The following is a 25483-nucleotide window of genomic DNA, read 5'->3' as shown; positions in this document are numbered from 1 at the left end:
AACAATACATATTCGCAACGCGTGTATTTATGGTCCATATACACAACACTTATTTTGTTACCACACATTCAAAATTATTTTTATTTTAATTCGACTTCTACTTTCGAATTTAGTTTAGTTTTCTTCGATTTCCATTTTCGAGAAATTTGTTTTTATAGGAAACGCCGTTGTCTGTAGTAAGTACTGCCACAAATACGCACAGCAACATTAATAATGTTAAAGTCTTTTTATGAGGTTGCCAAGCCCCACATATAAAATAAAAGCCATCTTCATTTTTATTTTGACTTTAACTTTTGATTCCGTGGAATCATTTTGTATATTTTATTTTGGTAAATTGTATTTATTTATGTATTATAACAAATATTTATTAACGATAAGGATATTATACAATAATGATCCTTCCGCAGGTTCACCTACGGAACCTTGTTACGACTTTTACTTCCTCTAAATAATCAAGTTCGGTCAACTTTTGCGAAACACCCGTAACACCGCAAGGGCGTCACAGTGATCACGTCCGGAGGACCTCAATAAATCAATTCACGGTAGTAGCGACGGGCGGTGTGTACAAAAGGGCAGGGACGTAATCAATGCGAGTTAATGACTCACACTTACGGGAATTCCAAGTTCATGTGAACAGTTTCAGTTCACAAATCCCAAGCATGAATGGCTTCAGCGGTTTACCCGGACCTCTCGGTCTAGGAAATACACGTTGATACTTTCATTGTAGCGCGCGTGCAGCCCAGGACATCTAAGGCATCACAGACCTGTTATTGCTCTCAATCTCATTATTGCTAGACGCAATTTGTCCATTTAAGAAGCTAGTGTCCTTATAATGGGACAAACCAACAGGTACGGCTCCACTTACATAAACACATTCCAAACACAATAAACATATTTACTGCCACCATGAATGAAGGCTAACATAACTTCAGCACCATAATCCTGAAGATATCTATTTAATATATTTGAGTCTCGTTCGTTATCGAATTAACCAGACAAATCACTCCACGAACTAAGAACGGCCATGCACCACCACCCATAGTTCGAGAAAGAGCTATCAACTCTGTCTTACACACTTATGTTCGGACCTGGTAAGTTTCCCGTGTTGAGTCAAATTAAGCCGCAGGCTCCCTCCTGGTGGTGCCCTTCCGTCAATTCCTTTAAGTTTCAGCTCTTTGCAACCATACTTCCCCCGGAGCCCAAAGCTTTGGTTTCCCGGAAGCGACTGAGAGAGCCATAAAGTAGCTACACCCATTGCTAGCTGGCATCGTTTATGGTTAGAACTAGGGCGGTATCTGATCGCCTTCGAACCTCTAACTTTCGTTCTTGATTAATGAAAACTCTTGGCAAATGCTTTCGCTTAAGTTAGTCTTACGACGGTCCAAGAATTTCACCTCTCGCGTCGTAATACTAATGCCCCCAAACTGCTTCTATTAATCATTACCTTTGATCTGAAAACCAATGAAGCAGAACAGAGGTCTTATTTCATTATCCCATGCACAGAATATTCAGGCATTTGAAGCCTGCTTTAAGCACTCTAATTTGTTCAAAGTAATAGTACCGGCCCACAATAACACTCGTTTAAGAGCACTAGTGCAGGTTTTTAAATAGGAGGAACATATGAAAAAATACAAGTATTAATCACATATAAGAACTCCACCGGTAATACGCTACATACATAAAGTATAGTACTAACCACAATTGTAAGTTGTACTACCCGTATGAAGCACAAGTTCAACTACGAACGTTTTAACCGCAACAACTTTAATATACGCTATTGGAGCTGGATTACCGCGGCTGCTGGCACCAGACTTGCCCTCCAATTGGTCCTTGTTAAAGGATTTAAAGTGTACTCATTCCAATTACAGGGCCTCGGATATGAGTCCTGTATTGTTATTTTTCGTCACTACCTCCCCGAGCTGGGAGTGGGTAATTTACGCGCCTGCTGCCTTCCTTAGATGTGGTAGCCGTTTCTCAGGCTCCCTCTCCGGAATCGAACCCTGATTCCCCGTTACCCGTTGCAACCATGGTAGTCCTAGATACTACCATCAAAAGTTGATAGGGCAGACATTTGAAAGATCTGTCGTCGGTACAAGACCATACGATCTGCATGTTATCTAGAGTTCAACCAATATAACGATCTTGCGATCGCTTGGTTTTAGCCTAATAAAAGCACATGTCCATAAGGTTCATGTTTTAATTGCATGTATTAGCTCTAGAATTACCACAGTTATCCAAGTAACTGTTAACGATCTAAGGAACCATAACTGATATAATGAGCCTTTTGCGGTTTCACTTTTAATTCGTGTGTACTTAGACATGCATGGCTTAATCTTTGAGACAAGCATATAACTACTGGCAGGATCAACCAGAATAATGTTTTTCCTTCATATTCCATTCATATTTTTTGAATCGAAATAAGCAATATAATAGATATATAGATTTTTCACTTTATATAATTCCATGATTTTTATTATATTGAATAAAATTCAATATTTCGCCTTTGGGTAAAATTTTAAATATATAAATATAAGTAAAAAATCTATTCGATTACGGCCATTTTTATATAGCATTCGTAATCCATATTTTCATTTTTAATTTATACTTGTTTTACCAATATAACAAGAATTTCATATAATTATTGTAATATATATGTTTCTATAATTTTATCTTTTTATATATACATATTTCATTATAAAATATCATTTTATTTCCAACATACATAATTATTGTATCCACACATGTACAATTTTGTTTAACCAATATAAATATTAAGTTAAATCATTTGCATTTTGAAGATAAATTTAAAATTTATCTCTTTTCATATATCTCTCTGGTAATATATAACATAAAACCAAGCGCATATGATAATATTTCCACATTTAATATATAATTTTATATTTCTTTCATAAGAATCCATATTTGTATTATACCGTAACGATATAATAATCCAACTATACGGCAGGTAATAAATTAATATTTGCCTGCCTCCAAAAATTAACGATAATATATGGAAACGATTTGTTATTCTATATATAATAGAAACTTGACTTTTGTTTCAACGATATTATCTAAAAAGCGTATATTCCTATTATCCGCGGAGCCAAGTCCCGTGTTCTATAGAACTGAGAAACAAATTTGTACGGATAATAATATACTTTATTTTATGTAACCAATATAAACATAATCCGAAATAAATATTTCGAATAATGCGGGAGGTCGGCAACCACTGCCTACCTATAGTAGTTTTTGAACCCGCTGTCCTCAAAGCGGGTATTTTCAATTCCGTTTGCCACCCAACATACGGTCTATTCTCTTATATATTAAGAGATTATAGGAACATTCATTTTTTTTCCATTATTCATATATAATATGATTATTTTTTTTTTTATACATATAATAAATATTAATTTTTATATGTTTATTATTTAATTTACTCATATAATTGCCAAATTCATATGAATACATAAGTTTTGAACAATATGAGAGGTCGGCAACCACTGCCTACTATAGTAGTTTTTGAACCCTCTGTCGTAATTCCGGTCGTTTACACTACTATACCCTCTCACTATAATGGATTTTCTCTATAATACTAAGAGAATGTGGGAATATTCAGCATTTTTCCCTTATACATATAATAATTAATCATTTTCATATGTATATTATTTAATTTAATCATATAATTGCCAAAATCATATGAATACATAAGTTTTGAACAATATGAGAGGTCGGCAACCACTGCCTACCTATAGTAGTTTTTGAACCCTCTGTCGTAATTCCGGTCGTTTACACTACTATACCCTCTCACTTAAATGGCTTTTCTCTATAATACTAAGAGAATATGGGAATATCTTAGCATTTTTTCCCATATACATATAATAATTAACCATTTTCATATGTATATTTTTTAATTTACTCATATAATTGCCAAAATCATATAAATACATAAGTTTGAACAATATCAGAGGTCGGCAACGGTCTTTCCTCTATAATACTAAGATAATATGGGAATATTTCATCATTTTTTCCCTTATACATATAATAATTAATCATTTTCATATGTATATTATTTAATTTACTCGTATAATTGTCAAAATCCTATGAACACATAAGAGAATACAATATGAGAGGTCGGCGCAACCATAATATAGTAGTTGATGACGAGGTGTTTGGCAACTTGACACAATCCATTAAAGTCTTTATATTAATTATATGAAAGGGACAATATCATATGCGTCACTAAATTGATGACGAGGTGTTTGGCAACTTGATACAATTCTTTAAAGTCTTTATATCAAAAATTATATGATAGGGACAATATCATATGCGTCACTAAATTGATCAGTCGCGATCGAACACTCGACGAGTGCAGACGTGCCTGCGGATCGACAGCAAATTGTTAGCAAATTGTTAGCAAATTGTTCACAGTTGTAAGTCCCGTTACTTGTGCCCAGCCACTTCGCGTCGCGTGATCTTGTCGCGCGTTTTGATTGGCCCAGCCAACGTACCTAACGGTAGTTCGCACTAACACCATCGCACACCCGAGTGTGCGTGTTATCAGCGCAAAAAACCCAGTGCTCGAAGCAGCGGTATAATTGCAAAGCAGCAGCCACGTGCTGCCTGGCTCACCGGCTTACGGTGCCCAGCTTCCCCCCCCCCCCCCTCCTCACTCCTTATCAACTTTGGAGAAGATGGACTGGCAGGCCCCCCGCGCACCCACAAGCTTGGAACAACACCACGCAAAAAAGGCTCTGAGAACACGCAAGAGCAGCTCCAGCAGCGAGGGAAGCACCTCGCATACAGAGCCGGGCGAGATAAAGCGAAAACCGGCAAAGAAAGCACAGGGAGAGGAGCTGGAAGATAAGCCAAGCACTAGCGCAGCTCTGCGCAAGAAGCTCGCCAACAACGCCTTCGCTTTACTCTCGACCGAAGAAGACGAGTACGACCAAGAGAGCTCTGATGACGAACCCGGACCTAAAGACGATTCCAAGCCCAAGACCCCCGAGAAACCAAAGCCCACCCCGAAGACCATCAAGCCACCTCCGATTTTTATCCCCGATGTGACCAACATCTCGGCACTCGTCAAGATGATCACGACTCTTGTAGGCCCGAAGAACAATTTTACCTACAAGACCGTGAATGGCAACAACGTACGTGTCATGATGCCGGACAAAGAGTCCTATACAGCTCTGCGTCTCCAACTTGTGGCCCAAAACAAGAGGCATCGGACTTTCCAGCCGAAAGATGAACGTGCATACAAGGTTGTCATCAAAGGACTCCACCACTCCACCGATCGTGAGGAAATCATTGAAGACCTTCGCAGACAAGGGCACGCTGTTAGAGATCTGCACAATCCCATTGGCAGAAGAACTAAAGAACCGCTGGGAATATTCTTCGCCAACCTGGAGCCTTCCAGCAACAACAAAGACGTCTACCAAGTCAAGCGGATCTGCAGGTCGGTAGTAACCATTGAACCGCCGCAGAAGTTCAACGACGTGCCTCAATGCTTCAGGTGCCAAGGATTCGGTCATACACAGCGTTACTGCTTCCTGGAATACCGATGTGTAAAGTGTGGAGGCCCTCACGAATCGAGGGCATGTGAGAAGAGGGAGGACGACAAAGCGTGCTGCTTCCACTGCCAGGCGGACCATCCTGCGTCTTTCAAGGGATGCCCTGCATACAAAAGGGCCAAAGCACTCGCTGCTCCGAAAACAAGGCCCGTCGCTAATGCTAACAAGGCGCCGCCCGTGGCATCACCAAACGTCACCTCTGGCAGGAGCTACCGAGACGCCCTCAACGGAGTGCACGCAGCACCGCAGAATCCCACAACCCCAGTCCAAACCCAAACAGAAACCCCACACTCCGGTCAGATAGAAGCGATGTTCGCTCGCATGGAAGGAATGATGGAAAGGATGATGGAGCGCATGTTCACCCAGATGACACAGCTGGTGGCCACCATTCTCAACAGCAAGTCATGCAACTAAAGCTCCACCTAGTCGTCTGGAATGCGAACGGCCTGCAGAACAGCAAGGCCATAGTCGAGCACCATCTGAAGACCCACCAGATCGATATCCTACTCGTAGCCGAAACCCACTTCTCCCCCAGATCCCACTTTAATATCAGCGGATATGACCTCATCCATGCAGACCATCCTTCTGGCAGAGCACGCGGTGGAGCAGCCATCCTCATCAGGAGCGGTATTCAATACCTAGAGCTGCCCGCGTTTCAGCAAGACTGGGCACAATGTCCTGTCATCAGGATTGTCAGCCCGCAAGGAGATTTAGACATTGGAGCGGTCTACTTTCCCCCCAGATACCGCATAACAGCATCTCACCTCAGTGAGTTCTTCGAGCATTTTGGGCCCCGCTTCATAGCAGCTGGAGATTATAACGCCAAACATTCTTGGTGGGGATCGCGCGCCAACAACCCCAAAGGGAAAACTCTGTTTGGGTACCTGCAACGCCACCGACTGGACTGCCACTCCACTGGCGAGCCCACTCACTGGCCAACGAATCCCCTCAAGACTCCAGACCTACTGGACTTTGCTGTGTCGAAAGGCATAGGGCATGCGAAGATCAGCTGCACAACAAATGCTGATCTCCTGTCAGACCACTGTGCAATAAACGTGCTAATCAACACGCCAGTCCTCAGGAAAACCCCGCTCAGAAGGCTCACTGGAAAATATACCGACGCCGCCAAGTTCGCGTCCTGGATGCTCTCCACCGTCAATCCGAACCCCATCCTCAACACACCCAGGAACATTGATGAAGCTATCGGGAATCTCACCAGGCAGATGCAAAACGCTGCGGAATTCGCAAGCCCACCGCCACCAAAGACTGCGAGAACACCTAGCAGGGACCTCCACCTCTGGTCCCCGGAAATTGCGGCATTCGTGACTGAGAAGAGGCGTCTCAGGAGAGTTTGGTTCTTGACGCGCAATCCAAGAGACAAAACAGCGCTCAATCACGCCACAAAGGAGTTGAAGGACAAGATCTCCAGCCTACGCCAGGACTCCTTCCTCAGATTCCTCGAGGAACTCTCTCCCGGGGACCCAGACCACAATCTGTGGAACGTCACCCGCCACATTAAACGACCAGCCAAAAAGGTTTCCGCAGTGCGCAAAGCAGATGGATCCTGGTGCCTTTCGGATGCTGAAAGAGCAGAAGCTTTCGCCGAACACCTTTACAACGCCTTCTCTCCGTTCGACTGCTGCACTGCCGAAGAACATGCTGAAACAGCCCGGTTTCTCAATAGCCCAAGCTCTCCCGGTCCCCCGTTGGAACCAGTCGACCCTGAGGAAGTTGCGCAGGAGATTGCTCTACTGAAGAACAACAAATCTCCAGGCCTGGATCGTATAGATGCGGCGGCCCTAAAAATGCTCCCATCCCGCTGCACACAAATGCTGGCCAGCATTTACAACAGCTGCTTCCGGCTAGGGTACTTCCCGGAAGAGTGGAAAAGAGCAGAGGTTATTGTCCTCCTCAAGCCTGGTAAGCCTGAAGCCAATCTCGCCTCCTATCGTCCGATTAGTTTGCTGGCAATCCTCTCCAAAATACTCGAAAGAGTATTTTTGCGCAGAGTATTGCCAGTACTGGATGAGGCTGGTTTGATCCCCGATCACCAGTTTGGCTTCAGGCGCTCCCACGGAACACCAGAGCAATGCCACCGGCTAGTCGAACGGATCCTCGAGGCATTCGAGCAAAAGAAATACTGCTGCGCTGTAATGCTCGACGTGAAGCAGGCATTCGACAGAGTTTGGCATCCTGGACTCCTCCATAAACTCAAATCCTACCTCCCAAGCCCCCATTTTACCCTCCTCAAATCCTACACTGAGGGAAGAGCATTCCAAGTCAGATGCGGAAGTGCAATAAGCCTACCCAGACTGATCAGAGCTGGAGTTCCGCAAGGCAGTGTGCTCGGACCAATACTGTACACCCTTTACACCGCAGACCTTCCCATAATCCCCTCCAGGAACCTAACTATAGCGACTTATGCAGATGACACGGCTTTCCTCGCCTCCTCATCCGACCCACGAGAAGCCTCCGAAACAATCCAAAGGCAAATGGACGCGCTACATCCCTGGCTCAGCAGGTGGAACATCGTAGTGAACGCGGAAAAATCTACCCAAACAACATTTGCACTAAGGAGAGGAGACTGCCCACCGGTCACGCTAAACGGAGTCATCATTCCCAACGCACCCGCACCCAAGTACCTAGGACTTACCCTGGACCGCAGGCTCACTTGGCGTCCCCACATCGTCAGCAAACGCATACAGGCCGATGCGCGTCTGAGGCAGATGCATTGGCTTATTGGGAGAGGGTCCAAGCTAAGGCAGAACCACAAAATCCTGGTGTACAAGGCAATTCTCAAGCCCATCTGGACCTACGGGATACAGCTATGGGGCACGGCAAGCCACACGAATCGCCTGCGTATACAGCGGTTCCAGAATAGGTGCTTGAGAATTGCCTGTAATGCGCATCCCTACCACGAGAATGTCGCCATACATAGGGAACTTGGAATCCCACAAGTCGCTGATGAAATCTCCAGGCTCAGCGAGAGATACCTGAAAAGGCTCGAAAACCACCCTAACCACCTCGCCACCAACCTGTTAGACAATAGCCAAACAAGCAGACGTCTCATGAGGAGACACCCTCTCGATCTTCCACAACAATAGACAACACATATAAAACCCGCCACAAATACATGTACAATAGTATCCCTTAAGCTAATGTTCCCCCGCAAAACCATTTAATTATTGTCCACTAGGACAGATTTTAAATAAATAAACGCACGCTAAAGAAAAAAAAAAAACTAAATTGATGACGAGGTGTTTGGCAACTTGACACAATTCATTAGAGTCTGTATATTAATTATATGATAGGGACAATATCATATGCGTCACTAAATTGATGACGAGGTGTTTGGCAACTTGATACAATTCTTTAAAGTCTTTATATCAAAAATTATATAATAAGGACAATATCATATGCGTCACTAAATTGATGACGAGGTGTTTGGCAACTTGACACAATCCATTAAAGTCTTTATATTAATTATATGATAGGGACAATATCATATGCGTCACTAAATTGATGACGAGGTGTTTGGCAACTTGATACAATTCTTTAAAGTCTATATATCAAAAATTATATGATAGGGACAATATCATATGCGTCACTAAATTGATGACGAGGTGTTTGGCAACTTGACACAATTCATTAAAGTCTGTATATTAATTATATGATAGGGACAATATCATATGCGTCACTAAATTGATGACGAGGTGTTTGGCAACTTGATACAATTCTTTAAAGTCTTTATATCAAAAATTATATGATAAGGACAATATCATATGCGTCACTAAATTGATGACGAGGTGTTTGGCAACTTGACACAATCCATTAAAGTCTTTATATTAATTATATGATAGGGACAATATCATATGCGTCACTAAATTGATGACGAGGTGTTTGGCAACTTGATACAATTCTTTAAAGTCTTTATATCAAAAATTATATGATAAGGACAATATCATATGCGTCACTAAATTGATGACGAGGTGTTTGGCAACTTGACACAATTCATTAAAGTCTTTATATTAATTATATGATAGGGACAATATCATATGCGTCACTAAATTGATGACGAGGTGTTTGGCAACTTGACACAATCCATTAAAGTCTTTATATTAATTATATGATAGGGACAATATCATATGCGTCACTAAATTGATGACGAGGTGTTTGGCAACTTGATTCAATTCTTTAAAGTCTTTATATCAAAAATTATATGATAAGGACAATATCATATGCGTCACTAAATTGATGACGAGGTGTTTGGCAACTTGACACAATTCATTAAAGTCTGTATATTAATTATATGATAGGGACAATATCATATGCGTCACTAAATTGATGACGAGGTGTTTGGCAACTTGATACAATTCTTTAAAGTCTTTATATCAAAAATTATATGATAGGGACAATATCATATGCGTCACTAAATTGATGACGAGGTGTTTGGCAACTTGACACAATTCATTAAAGTCTTTATATTAATTATATGATAGGGACAATATCATATGCGTCACTAAATTGATGACGAGGTGTTTGGCAACTTGACACAATCCATTAAAGTCTTTATATTAATTATATGATAGGGACAATATCATATGCGTCACTAAATTGATGACGAGGTGTTTGGCTACAGGAAAAAATCATTTATTTATCGAATCATCAAGCAAAGGATAAGCTTCAGTGGATCGCAGTATGGCAGCTGCTCAACCACTTACAACACCTTGCCTGTTACAAAAGTCGTTTACAATTGATTCTAGGCTTTGTCATTGTATTAAATAATGCTTTTATATGTAACTAGCGCGGCATCAGGTGATCGAAGATCCTCCTAATTTACTATGTTACAAATTACATTGGCATCACATCCATTGTCGTTTATAAAATAAATTATAAACTTTAAATGGTTTAGAAGCCATACAATGCAAATTGCCCCTTATTTATCATTGCAGTCCAGCACGGATACGACCTTAGAGGCGTTCAGGCATAATCCAACGGACGTAGCGTCATACCACTGTTCGCTCGAACAAGTATTGTGCCATTGGTCCGTACCTGCGGTTCCTCTCGTACTACGCAGGAATGCTGTCGCAACAACGTTTTGTCATTAGTAGGGTAAAACTAACCTGTCTCACGACGGTCTAAACCCAGCTCACGTTCCCTTGCATGGGTGAACAATCCAACGCTTGGTGAATTTTGCTTCACAATGATAGGAAGAGCCGACATCGAAGGATCAAAAAGCGACGTCGCTATGAACGCTTGGCCGCCACAAGCCAGTTATCCCTATGGTAACTTTTCTGACACCTCTTGTTAAAAACTCTTTAAACCAAAAGGATCGATAGGCCGAGCTTTTGCTGTCCCTGTGTGTACTGAACACCGAGATCAAGTCAGCATTTGCCCTTTTGCTCTATGTGTGGTTTCTGTCCGCACTGAGCTGGCCTTGGGACACCTCCGTTATTATTTGAGAGATGTACCGCCCCAGTCAAACTCCCTACCTGGCAATGTCCTTGAATTGGATCATACCTGAGTAATTGGAGTTATACCAAATTTTCAAATCAAAAATACATAAATGCATCGTTTTATTAAAGAATTTGTTTGCGATTATATAACAAACTCGTGATACTTTGATCAAGAAGCTTGCATCAAAACCCAATACCATAAGATATAATAAATATATCCGTATAATGGCTAGGAAATGATACACGTTCCATTTAATCAAGTAAGTAAGGAAACAATAAGAGTAGTGGTATTTCATTGACGATACCAAACCGAGGTCTAATATCTCCCACTTATTCTACACCTCTTATGTCTCCTTACACTGCCAGATTAGAGTCAAGCTCAAAAGGGTCTTCTTTCCCCGCTAATTATTCCAAGCCCGTTCCCTTGGCTGTGGTTTCGCTAGATAGTAGATAGGGACAGTAGGAATCTCGTTAATCCATTCATGCGCGTCACTAATTAGATGACGAGGCATTTGGCTATTTTTTTTTTTTTTTTTTTTTTTTGATCGCGGAGGTATGGAAATCTATCGAAAGATACTAGGTCTGTCAACACTTCAGTTTCCTAGCATGCACGATTCATTGCTCTATCTGAACCGAAGTTCCGCAACGCCTACGTACTAAAACCATCCTCATAGCCAATTTATATATTACCATTATTTGCGATGTTTATGCCTTTATTGATGTTATGCCAAGACAGCAAGCAAATGTTTTGAACCAAACGTTTTAGCTAAGTCCAATCTCGGGAAAACCCGCTCAGGTACATGAACTGTTTAAAACAACCGAGACTGCCTCTCATAACCTGGACGCTAATGATATGACTATCATATTTGCTGAGGAGACCCTTCGCTATCAATCAAACCTTAAGAGAGTCATAGTTACTCCCGCCGTTGACCCGCGCTTACTTGAATTTCTTCACTTTGACATTCAGAGCACTGGGCAGAAATCACATTGTGTCAACACCCGCTAGGGCCATCACAATGCTTTGTTTTAATTAGACAGTCGGATTCCCCAAGTCCGTGCCAGTTCTGAATTGATTGTTAATTGATAATCGTTATAATTGATAAGAACTAATTGGTTTAACCCAAATAGTATTCTTAAAAATTTTAGCAAGAAAGTTCCACAATTGGCTACGTAACTAAACTATCCGGGGAACAAGTAACTAACATAAATGCTAGAAACTCTATTTACCCAGAACGAGCACATAAACCATGTTATTGTTTCCCAATCAAGCCCGACTATCTCAATCTTCAGAGCCAATCCTTATCCCGAAGTTACGGATCTAATTTGCCGACTTCCCTTACCTACATTATTCTATCGACTAGAGACTCTTCACCTTGGAGACCAGCTGCGGATATTGGTACGGCCTGTTGAGAAGTTTGCGTGTCCCCACCATAAATTTTCAAGGTCCGAGGAGAAAATATCGACACAACAGTATATGTCATGCTCTTCTAGCCCATCTACCATATCTCTCTGCGAAAGACTTCCATGGTAGTACGGCTATAAAACAGAAAAGAAAACTCTTCCGATATCTCTCGACGGCTTCTTTATGGTCGTTCCTGTTGCCAGGATGAGCACGAGGCCCATATTTAATAACAAACGGATACTCAACAGGTTACGGAATTGGAACCGTATTCCCTTTCGTTCAAAATTATTCAAGTGTATTATATTCGCTTTGTTTATATAGTTAGGCATTTTTGTTTTACTTGAAAATTTTCGGCTTTCGCCTTGAACTTAGGACCGACTAACTCGTGATCAACCACTGTTCACACGAAACCCTTCTCCACTTCAGTCCTCCAAGGTCTCATTCGATTATTTGCTACTACCACCAAGATCTGTACCAATGGCAGCTCCATGCAGGCTTACGCCAAACACTTCTACGCATACCATTGTACCTTCCTACTCACTAAAGTTTCAAAATTTATATCACAAGTAATATAAATCATCTACTTTAGCGGTAATGTATAGGTATACAACTTAAGCGCCATCCATTTTAAGGGCTAGTTGCTTCGGCAGGTGAGTTGTTACACACTCCTTAGCGGATTTCGACTTCCATGATCACCGTCCTGCTGTTTTAAGCAACCAACGCCTTTCATGGTATCTGCATGAGTTGTTAATTTGGGCACCGTAACATTACGTTTGGTTCATCCCACAGCGCCAGTTCTGCTTACCAAAAGTGGCCCACTGGGCACATTATATCATAACCTTGAACTTCATATCAAGAAAGTTAAGGTTCTTACCCATTTAAAGTTTGAGAATAGGTTAAGATCGTTTCGACCCTAAGGCCTCTAATCATTCGCTTTACCAGATAAGATTATTTTATATAATATTAAAATGCACCAGCTATCCTGAGGGAAACTTCGGAAGGAACCAGCTACTAGATGGTTCGATTGGTCTTTCGCCCCTATACTCAATTCTGACAATCGATTTGCACGTCAGAACTGTTTCGGTCTTCCATCAGGGTTTCCCCTGACTTCAACCTGATCAAGTATAGTTCACCATCTTTCGGGTCACAGCATATATGCTCAAGGTACGTTCCAGTTAGAGGCATAAATAATATAAATATACATTATACATAACTATATAGAACGCCCCGGGATTGTGTTAATTAGCTATAAATAGCTAAAAAACTAATCCCATTATTAGTCAAGTTAATTACGCTATTAGGTTTACATCCCAATAACTTGCACATATGTTAGACTCCTTGGTCCGTGTTTCAAGACGGGTCCCGAAGGTATCCTGAATCTTTCGCATTGTTAATCATACAAGAGCATATAATAAACACAAAAATCAATGATAATTATGCCATTATATAATTCCGAAAAATTAACGCTCTGTAATAATATAAATCTATCAGCACTTTATCAAATTAATAACATTTATTCTGTGTTAAAATGCAAGCAATTTAATTGGAATAAACTATAAGTTATATTTTATGATAAATTTGGGATATGCTAATAGATTACAATGTCCTTATATGGAAAAAATGCACATTATTCTTAATAATATTATTTAAATATTACAATTTTAATGATGAATTTTCCATAACGGATATTCAGGTTCATCGGGCTTAACCTCTAAGCAGTTTCACGTACTGTTTAACTCTCTATTCAGAGTTCTTTTCAACTTTCCCTCACGGTACTTGTTTACTATCGGTCTCATGGTTATATTTAGTTTTAGATGGAGTTTACCACCCACTTAGTGCTGCACTATCAAGCAACACGACTCTTTGGAAACATCATCTAGCAATCATTAACGTTATACGGGCCTGGCACCCTCTATGGGTAAATGGCCTCATTTAAGAAGGACTTAAATCATTAATTTCTCATACTAGAATATTGACGCTCCATACACTGCATCTCACATTTGCCATATAGACAAAGTGACTTAGTGCTGAACTGTTTTCTTTTCGCTCGCCGCTACTAAGAAAATCCTTGTTAGTTTCTTTTCCTCCCCTAATTAATATGCTTAAATTCAGGGGGTAGTCCCATATGAGTTGAGGTTGTATATATAACTATATTTTGCCATAAATTCTTTATATATAAATGATAAAACAATCAATTAAATTCGTTATAAATAGTTCCAATAGTTCTTGTAAGCAAAGTCATTTTTATCCATTTAACGAACCAACGAAGAATAATAACAAAACCAAGATTTTTCTTTTTCCGAATCATTAATAAGAGACAATTCTAGATGAAAAATATTTCAATTTTTTATGCTAGACATTTCTCAGTATTATTTGATTGAAAAAGAAAATATTTCTCTTCGTTTTTCACATTCAAATGTGAGATAATGTTTTTCATTTCTTTTTTAATATTATGAATAAAATCATTATTTAATCCAATAATATACCATATGCTTATAAAAAATTTATAAACAACTTAATTAGCATAGTCTTACAACCCTCAACCATATGTAGTCCAAGCAGCACTATAAAATTAATTAAAGTACATAACAGCATGGACTGCGATATGCGTTCAAAATGTCGATGTTCATGTGTCCTGCAGTTCACACGATGACGCACAGTTTGCTGCGTTCTTCATCGACCCATGAGCCGAGTGATCCACCGCTTAGAGTTTTATAATTCAATTTTATATAATGTCAATATTGTTTTTATTGAAAGAAATTAAAAATACACCATTTTACTGGCATATATCAATTCCTTCAATAAATTTATTTTTATACCTAAAATAAATGTTGCGAAATGTCTTAGTTTCATATAAGCATTATGTATCATAATAATCTGGTTATGGTTTGCTATTTTGGGTGACACATACTGCAAAATTTATATAAAACATTAACCTGATGGATGACAGGTACAAACATTGTATATTTTAGGTTGTTGCATTAGCCAACGTATGCTCATAACATAGATGAACAATACATATTCGCAACGCGTGTATATTATGGTCCATATACACACACACTTATTTTGATTACCACACATTCAAAATTATTTTTATTTTAATTCGACTTCTACTTTCGAATTTAGTTTAGTTTCTTCGATTTCCATTTTCGAGAATTTGTTTTTATAGGAAACGCCGTTGTTGTAGTAAGTACTGCCACAAATACGCACAGCAACATTAATAATGTTAAAGTCTTTTTATGAGGTTGCCAAGCCCCACATATAAAATAAAAGCCATCTTCATTTTATTTTGACTTTAACTTTTGATTCCGTGGAATCATTTTGTAATATTTTTATTTTGGTAAATTGTATTTATTTGTATTATAACAAATATTTATTAACGATAAGGATATTATACAATAATGATCCTTCCGCAGGTTCACCTACGGAAACCTTGTTACGACTTTTACTTCCTCTAAATAATCAAGTTCGGTCAACTTTTGCGAAACAACCGTAACACGCAAGGCGTCACAGTGATCACGTCCGGAGACCTCACTAAATAATTCAATCGGTAGTAGCGACGGGCGGTGTGTACAAAGGGCAGGGACGTAATCAATGCGAGTTAATGACTCACACTTACTGGGAATTCCAAGTTCATGTGAACAGTTTCAGTTCACAATCCCAAGCATGAAAGTGGTTCAGCGGTTTACCCGGACCTCTCGGTCTAGGAAATACACGTTGATACTTTCATTGTAGCGCGCGTGCAGCCCAGGACATCTAAGGGCATCACAGACCTGTTATTGCTCAATCTCATTATTGCTAGACGCAATTTGTCCATTTAAGAAGCTAGTGTCCTTATAATGGGACAAACCAACAGGTACGGCTCCACTTACATAAACACATTCAAACACAATAAACATTTTACTGCCACCATGAATGAAGGCTAACATAAGCTTCAGCACCATAATCCTGAAGATATCTATTTAATATATTTGAGTCTCGTTCGTTATCGGAATTAACCAGACAAATCACTCCACGAACTAAGAACGGCCATGCACCACCACCCATAGATTCGAGAAAGAGCTATCAATCTGTCTTACACACTTATGTTCGGACCTGGTAAGTTTTCCCGTGTTGAGTCAAATTAAGCCGCAGGCTCCACTCCTGGTGGTGCCCTTCCGTCAATTCCTTTAAGTTTCAGCTTTGCAACCATACTTCCCCCGGAGCCCAAAAGCTTTGGTTTCCCGGGAAGCGACTGAGAGAGCCATAAAAGTAGCTACACCCAATTGCTAGCTGGCATCGTTTATGGTTAGAACTAGGGCGGTATCTGATCGCCTTCGAACCTCTAACTTTCGTTCTTGATTAATGAAAACATCTTTGGCAAATGCTTTCGCTTAAGTTAGTCTTACGACGGTCCAAGAATTTCACCTCTCGCGTCGTAATACTAATGCCCCCAAACTGCTTCTATTAATCATTACCTCTTGATCTGAAAACCAATGAAAGCAGAACAGAGGTCTTATTTCATTATCCCATGCACAGAATATTCAGGCATTTGAAGCCTGCTTTAAGCACTCTAATTTGTTCAAAGTAATAGTACCGGCCCACAATAACACTCGTTTAAGAGCACTAGTGCAGGTTTTTAAATAGGAGGAACATATGAAAAAATACAAGTATTTAATCACATATAAGAACTCCACCGGTAATACGCTTACATACATAAAGGTATAGTACTAACCACAATTGTAAGTTGTACTACCCGTATGAAGCACAAGTTCAACTACGAACGTTTTAACCGCAACAACTTTAATATACGCTATTGGAGCTGGAATTACCGCGGCTGCTGGCACCAGACTTGCCCTCCAATTGGTCCTTGTTAAAGGATTTAAAGTGTACTCATTCCAATTACAGGGCCTCGGATATGAGTCCTGTATTGTTATTTTTCGTCACTACCTCCCCGAGCTGGGAGTGGGTAATTTACGCGCCTGCTGCCTTCCTTAGATGTGGTAGCCGTTTCTCAGGCTCCCTCTCCGGAATCGAACCCTGATTCCCCGTTACCCGTTGCAACCATGGTAGTCCTAGATACTACCATCAAAAGTTGATAGGGCAGACATTTGAAAGATCTGTCGTCGGTACAAGACCATACGATCTGCATGTTATCTAGAGTTCAACCAATATAACGATCTTGCGATCGCTTGGTTTTAGCCTAATAAAAGCACATGTCCCATAAGGTTCATGTTTTAATTGCATGTATTAGCTCTAGAATTACCACAGTTATCCAAGTAACTGTTAACGATCTAAGGAACCATAACTGATATAATGAGCCTTTTGCGGTTTCACTTTTAATTCGTGTGTACTTAGACATGCATGGCTTAATCTTTGAGACAAGCATATAACTACTGGCAGGATCAACCAGAATAATGTTTTTCCTTCATATTCCATTCATATTTTTTGAATCGAAATAAGCAATATAATAGATATATAGATTTTTCACTTTATATAATTCCATGATTTTTATTATATTGAATAAAATTCAATATTTCGCCTTTGGGTAAAATTTTAAATATATAAATATAAGTAAAAAATCTATTCGATTACGGCCATTTTTATATAGCATTCGTAATCCATATTTTCATTTTTAATTTATACTTGTTTTACCAATATAACAAGAATTTCATATAATTATTGTAATATATATGTTTCTATAATTTTATCTTTTTATATATACATATTTCATTATAAAATATCATTTTATTTCCAACATACATAATTATTGTATCCACACATGTACAATTTTTGTTTAACCAATATAAATATTAAGTTAAATCATTTGCATTTTGAAGATAAATTTAAAATTTATCTCTTTTCATATATCTCTCTGGTAATATATAACATAAAACCAAGCGCATATGATAATATTTCCACATTTAATATATAATTTTATATTTCTTTCATAAGAATCCATATTTGTATTATACCGTAACGATATAATAATCCAACTATACGGCAGGTAATAAATTAATATTTGCCTGCCTCCAAAAATTAACGATAATATATGGAAACGATTTGTTATTCTATATATAATAGAAACTTGACTTTTGTTTCAACGATATTATCTAAAAAGCGTATATTCCTATTATCCGCGGAGCCAAGTCCCGTGTTCTATAGAACTGAGAAACAAATTTGTACGGATAATAATATACTTTATTTTATGTAACCAATATAAACATAATCCGAAATAAATATTTCGAATAATGCGGGAGGTCGGCAACCACTGCCTACCTATAGTAGTTTTTGAACCCGCTGTCCTCAAAGCGGGTATTTTCAATTCCGTTTGCCACCCAACATACGGTCTATTCTCTTATATATTAAGAGATTATAGGAACATTTCATTTTTTTTCCATTATTCATATATAATATGATTATTTTTTTTTTTATACATATAATAAATATTAATTTTTATATGTTTATTATTTAATTTACTCATATAATTGCCAAATTCATATGAATACATAAGTTTTGAACAATATGAGAGGTCGGCAACCACTGCCTACCTATAGTAGTTTTTGAACCCTCTGTCGTAATTCCGGTCGTTTACACTACTATACCCTCTCACTATAATGGCTTTTCTCTATAATACTAAGAGAATATGGGAATATCTCAGCATTTTTTCCCATATACATATAATAATTAACCATTTTCATATGTATATTATTTAATTTAATCATATAATTGCCAAAATCATATGAATACATAAGTTTTGAACAATATGAGAGGTCGGCAACCACTGCCTACCTATAGTAGTTTTTGAACCCTCTGTCGTAATTCCGGTCGTTTACACTACTATACCCTCTCACTATAATGGATTTTCTCTATAATACTAAGAGAATGTGGGAATATTTCAGCATTTTTTCCCTTATACATATAATAATTAATCATTTTCATATGTATATTATTTAATTTACTCATACAATTGCCAAAATCATATGAATACATAAGTTTTGAACAATATGAGAGGTCGGCAACCACTGCCTACCTATAGTAGTTTTTGAACCCTCTGTCGTAATTCCGGTCGTTTACACTACTATACCCTCTCACTTAAATGGCTTTTCTCTATAATACTAAGAGAATATGGGAATATCTCAGCATTTTTTCCCATATACATATAATAATTAACCATTTTCATATGTATATTATTTAATTTAATCATATAATTGCCAAAATCATATGAATACATAAGTTTTGAACAATATGAGAGGTCGGCAACCACTGCCTACCTATAGTAGTTTTTGAACCCTCTGTCGTAATTCCGGTCGTTTACACTACTATACCCTCTCACTATAATGGATTTTCTCTATAATACTAAGAGAATGTGGGAATATTTCAGCATTTTTTCCCTTATACATATAATAATTAATCATTTTCATATGTATATTATTTAATTTACTCATACAATTGCCAAAATCATATGAATACATAAGTTTTGAACAATATGAGAGGTCGGCAACCACTGCCTACCTATAGTAGTTTTTGAACCCTCTGTCGTAATTCCGGTGGTTTACACTACTATACCCTCTCACTTAAATGGCTTTTCTCTATAATACTAAGAGAATATGGGAATATCTCTGCATTTTTTCCCATATACATATAATAATTAATCATTTTCGTATGTATATTATTTAATTTACTCATACAATTGCCAAAATCATATGAATACATAAGTTTTGAACAATATGAGAGGTCGGCAACCACTGCCTACCTATAGTAGTTTTTGAACCCTCTGTCGTAATTCCGGTCGTTTACACTACTATACCCTCTCACTTAAATGGCTTTTCTCTATAATACTAAGAGAATATGGGAATATCTCTGCATTTTTTCCCATATACATATAATAATTAACCATTTTCATATGTATATTATTTAATTTAATCATATAATTGCCAAAATCATATGAATACATAAGTTTTGAACAATATGAGAGGTCGGCAACCACTGCCTACCTATAGTAGTTTTTGAACCCTCTGTCGTAATTCCGGTCGTTTACACTACTATACCCTCTCACTATAATGGATTTTCTCTATAATACTAAGAGAATGTGGGAATATTTCAGCATTTTTTCCCTTATACATATAATAATTAATCATTTTCATATGTATATTATTTAATTTACTCATATAATTGCCAAATTCATATGAATACATAAGTTTTGAACAATATGAGAGGTCGGCAACCACTGCCTACCTATAGTAGTTTTTGAACCCTCTGTCGTAATTCCGGTCGTTTACACTACTATACCCTCTCACTATAATGGATTTTCTCTATAATACTAAGAGAATGTGGGAATATTTCAGCATTTTTTCCCTTATACATATAATAATTAATCATTTTCATATGTATATTATTTAATTTACTCATACAATTGCCAAAATCATATGAATACATAAGTTTTGAACAATATGAGAGGTCGGCAACCACTGCCTACCTATAGTAGTTTTTGAACCCTCTGTCGTAATTCCGGTCGTTTACACTACTATACCCTCTCACTTAAATGGCTTTTCTCTATAATACTAAGAGAATATGGGAATATCTTAGCATTTTTTCCCATATACATATAATAATTAACCATTTTCATATGTATATTTTTTAATTTACTCATATAATTGCCAAAATCATATAAATACATAAGTTTGAACAATATCAGAGGTCGGCAAACGGTCTTTCCTCTATAATACTAAGATAATATGGGAATATTTCATCATTTTTTCCCTTATACATATAATAATTAATCATTTTCATATGTATATTATTTAATTTACTCGTATAATTGTCAAAATCCTATGAACACATAAGAGAATACAATATGAGAGGTCGGCGCAACCATAATATAGTAGTTGATGACGAGGTGTTTGGCAACTTGACACAATCCATTAAAGTCTTTATATTAATTATATGAAAGGGACAATATCATATGCGTCACTAAATTGATGACGAGGTGTTTGGCAACTTGATACAATTCTTTAAAGTCTTTATATCAAAATTATATGATAGGGACAATATCATATGCGTCACTAAATTGATGACGAGGTGTTTGGCAACTTGACACAATTCATTAGAGTCTGTATATTAATTATATGATAGGGACAATATCATATGCGTCACTAAATTGATGACGAGGTGTTTGGCAACTTGATACAATTCTTTAAAGTCTTTATATCAAAAATTATATAATAAGGACAATATCATATGCGTCACTAAATTGATGACGAGGTGTTTGGCAACTTGACACAATCCATTAAAGTCTTTATATTAATTATATGATAGGGACAATATCATATGCGTCACTAAATTGATGACGAGGTGTTTGGCAACTTGATACAATTCTTTAAAGTCTATATATCAAAAATTATATGATAGGGACAATATCATATGCGTCACTAAATTGATGACGAGGTGTTTGGCAACTTGACACAATTCATTAAAGTCTGTATATTAATTATATGATAGGGACAATATCATATGCGTCACTAAATTGATGACGAGGTGTTTGGCAACTTGATACAATTCTTTAAAGTCTTTATATCAAAAATTATATGATAAGGACAATATCATATGCGTCACTAAATTGATGACGAGGTGTTTGGCAACTTGACACAATCCATTAAAGTCTTTATATTAATTATATGATAGGGACAATATCATATGCGTCACTAAATTGATGACGAGGTGTTTGGCAACTTGATACAATTCTTTAAAGTCTTTATATCAAAAATTATATGATAAGGACAATATCATATGCGTCACTAAATTGATGACGAGGTGTTTGGCAACTTGACACAATTCATTAAAGTCTTTATATTAATTATATGATAGGGACAATATCATATGCGTCACTAAATTGATGACGAGGTGTTTGGCAACTTGACACAATCCATTAAAGTCTTTATATTAATTATATGATAGGGACAATATCATATGCGTCACTAAATTGATCAGTCGCGATCGAACACTCGACGAGTGCAGACGTGCCTGCGGATCGACAGCAAATTGTTAGCAAATTGTTAGCAAATTGTTCACAGTTGTAAGTCCCGTTACTTGTGCCCAGCCACTTCGCGTCGCGTGATCTTGTCGCGCGTTTTGATTGGCCCAGCCAACGTACCTAACGGTAGTTCGCACTAACACCATCGCACACCCGAGTGTGCGTGTTATCAGCGCAAAAAACCCAGTGCTCGAAGCAGCGGTATAATTGCAAAGCAGCAGCCACGTGCTGCCTGGCTCACCGGCTTACGGTGCCCAGCTTCCCCCCCCCCCCCCTCCTCACTCCTTATCAACTTTGGAGAAGATGGACTGGCAGGCCCCCCCGCGCACCCACAAGCTTGGAACAACACCACGCAAAAAGGCTCTGAGAACACGCAAGAGCAGCTCCAGCAGCGAGGGAAGCACCTCGCATACAGAGCCGGGCGAGATAAAGCGAAAACCGGCAAAGAAAGCACAGGGAGAGGAGCTGGAAGATAAGCCAAGCACTAGCGCAGCTCTGCGCAAGAAGCTCGCCAACAACGCCTTCGCTTTACTCTCGACCGAAGAAGACGAGTACGACCAAGAGAGCTCTGATGACGAACCCGGACCTAAAGACGATTCCAAGCCCAAGACCCCCGAGAAACCAAAGCCACCCCGAAGACCATCAAGCCACCTCCGATTTTTATCCCCGATGTGACCAACATCTCGGCACTCGTCAAGATGATCACGACTCTTGTAGGCCCGAAGAACAATTTTACCTACAAGACCGTGAATGGCAACAACGTACGTGTCATGATGCCGGACAAAGAGTCCTATACAGCTCTGCGTCTCCAACTTGTGGCCCAAAACAAGAGGCATCGGACTTTCCAGCCGAAAGATGAACGTGCATACAAGGTTGTCATCAAAGGACTCCACCACTCCACCGATCGTGAGGAAATCATTGAAGACCTTCGCAGACAAGGGCACGCTGTTAGAGATCTGCACAATCCCATTGGCAGAAGAACTAAAGAACCGCTGGGAATATTCTTCGCCAACCTGGAGCCTTCCAGCAACAACAAAGACGTCTACCAAGTCAGCGGATCTGCAGGTCGGTAGTAACCATTGAACCGCCGCAGAAGTTCAACGACGTGCCTCAATGCTTCAGGTGCCAGGATTCGGTCATACACAGCGTTACTGCTTCCTGGAATACCGATGTGTAAAGTGTGGAGGCCCTCACGAATCGAGGGCATGTGAGAAGAGGGAGGACGACAAAGCGTGCTGCTTCCACTGCCAGGCGGACCATCCTGCGTCTTTCAAGGGATGCCCTGCATACAAAAGGGCCAAAGCACTCGCTGCTCCGAAAACAAGGCCGTCGCTAATGCTAACAAGGCGCCGCCCGTGGCATCACCAAACGTCACCTCTGGCAGGAGCTACCGAGACGCCCTCAACGGAGTACACGCAGCACCGCAGAATCCCACAACCCCAGTCCAAACCCAAACAGAAACCCCACACTCCGGTCAGATAGAAGCGATGTTCGCTCGCATGGAAGGAATGATGGAAAGGATGATGGAGCGCATGTTCACCCAGATGACACAGCTGGTGGCCACCATTCTCACAGCAAGTCATGCCAACTAAAGCTCCACCTAGTCGTCTGGAATGCGAACGGCCTGCAGAACAGCAAGGCCATAGTCGAGCACCATCTGAAGACCCACCAGATCGATATCCTACTCGTAGCCGAAACCCACTTCTCCCCCAGATCCCACTTTAATATCAGCGGATATGACCTCATCCATGCAGACCATCCTTCTGGCAGAGCACGCGGTGGAGCAGCCATCCTCATCAGGAGCGGTATTCAATACCTAGAGCTGCCCGCGTTTCAGCAAGACTGGGCACAATGTCCTGTCATCAGGATTGTCAGCCCGCAAGGAGATTTAGACATTGGAGCGGTCTACTTTCCCCCCAGATACCGCATAACAGCATCTCACCTCAGTGAGTTCTTCGAGCATTTTGGGGCCCCGCTTCATAGCAGCTGGAGATTATAACGCCAAACATTCTTGGTGGGGATCGCGCGCCAACAACCCCAAAGGGAAAACTCTGTTTGGGTACCTGCAACGCCACCGACTGGACTGCCACTCCACTGGCGAGCCCACTCACTGGCAACGAATCCCTCAAGACTCCGACCTACTGGACTTTGCCCACTCAAGACTCCAGACCCTACTGGACTTTGCTGTGTCGAAAGGCATAGGCATGCGAAGATCAGTGCACACAAATGCTGATCTCCTGTCAACCACGTGAATTAACGTGCTAATCAACACGCCAGTCCTCAGAAAACCCCGCTCAGAAGGCCTCACTGGGAAATATACCGACGCCGAAGGCTCACTGGAAAATATACCGACGCCGCCAAGTTCGCGCCTGGATCTCCCACCGTCAATCCGAACCCATCCCAACACACCCAGGAACATTGATGAAGCTATCGCGGAATCTCACCAGGCAGATGCAAAACGCTGCGGAATTCGCAAGCCCACCGCCACCAAAGACTGCGAGAACACCTAGCAGGACCTCCACCTCTGGTCCGGAAATGCGGCACTCGTGACTGAGAAGAGGCGTCTCAGGAGAGTTTGGTTCTTGACGCGCAATCCAAAGACAAACAGCGCTCAACATCGCCACAAAAGTTGAAGAACAAGATCTCCAGCCTACGCCAGACCCTTCCTCAGATCCTCGAGGAACTCTCTCCCGGGACCCAGACCACAATCTGTGGAACGTCACCCGCCACATTAAACGACCAGCCAAAAAGGTTTCCGCAGTGCGCAAAGCAGATGATCCTGGTGCCGTTCGGATGCTGAAAAGAGCAGAAGCTTTCGCCGAACACCTTTACAACGCTCCCGGACTGCCACCCGAAGAACATGCTGAAACAGCCCGTTTCTCAATAGCCAAGCTCTCCGTCCCCCGTTGGAACCAGTCGACCCTGAGGAAGTTGCGCAGGAGATTGCTCTACTGAAGGAACAACAAATCTCCAGGCCTGGATCTATAGATGCGGCGCCCTAAAAATGCTCCCATTCCGCTGCCACACAAATGCTGGCCAGCAT

General features: G+C 39.9%; 2 non-coding genes and 1 pseudogene across 2 annotated transcripts; all 3 read right to left on the bottom strand.

The window, feature by feature from the left end:
- Positions 1-10227: 10227 nt before the first annotated feature.
- Positions 10228-14567, bottom strand: LOC116803058 (annotated as a pseudogene).
- A 394-nt stretch (positions 14568-14961) lies between these two features.
- Positions 14962-15140, bottom strand: LOC116803055. The gene has a single exon (XR_004363345.1). It is a non-coding gene; the product is annotated as a 5.8S ribosomal RNA (ribosomal RNA).
- A 687-nt stretch (positions 15141-15827) lies between these two features.
- LOC116803057 lies at positions 15828-17823 on the bottom strand. The gene has a single exon (XR_004363346.1). It is a non-coding gene; the product is annotated as a small subunit ribosomal RNA (ribosomal RNA).
- Positions 17824-25483: the final 7660 nt, after the last annotated feature.

This window comes from Drosophila sechellia, unplaced genomic scaffold, assembly GCF_004382195.2.
Source record: "Drosophila sechellia strain sech25 unplaced genomic scaffold, ASM438219v1 U_279, whole genome shotgun sequence".
Classification (NCBI taxonomy): Eukaryota; Metazoa; Arthropoda; class Insecta; order Diptera; family Drosophilidae; genus Drosophila; species Drosophila sechellia.
Note: the sequence above shows the minus strand (reverse complement) of the source record. Positions and strands in the feature narration are given on the sequence as shown.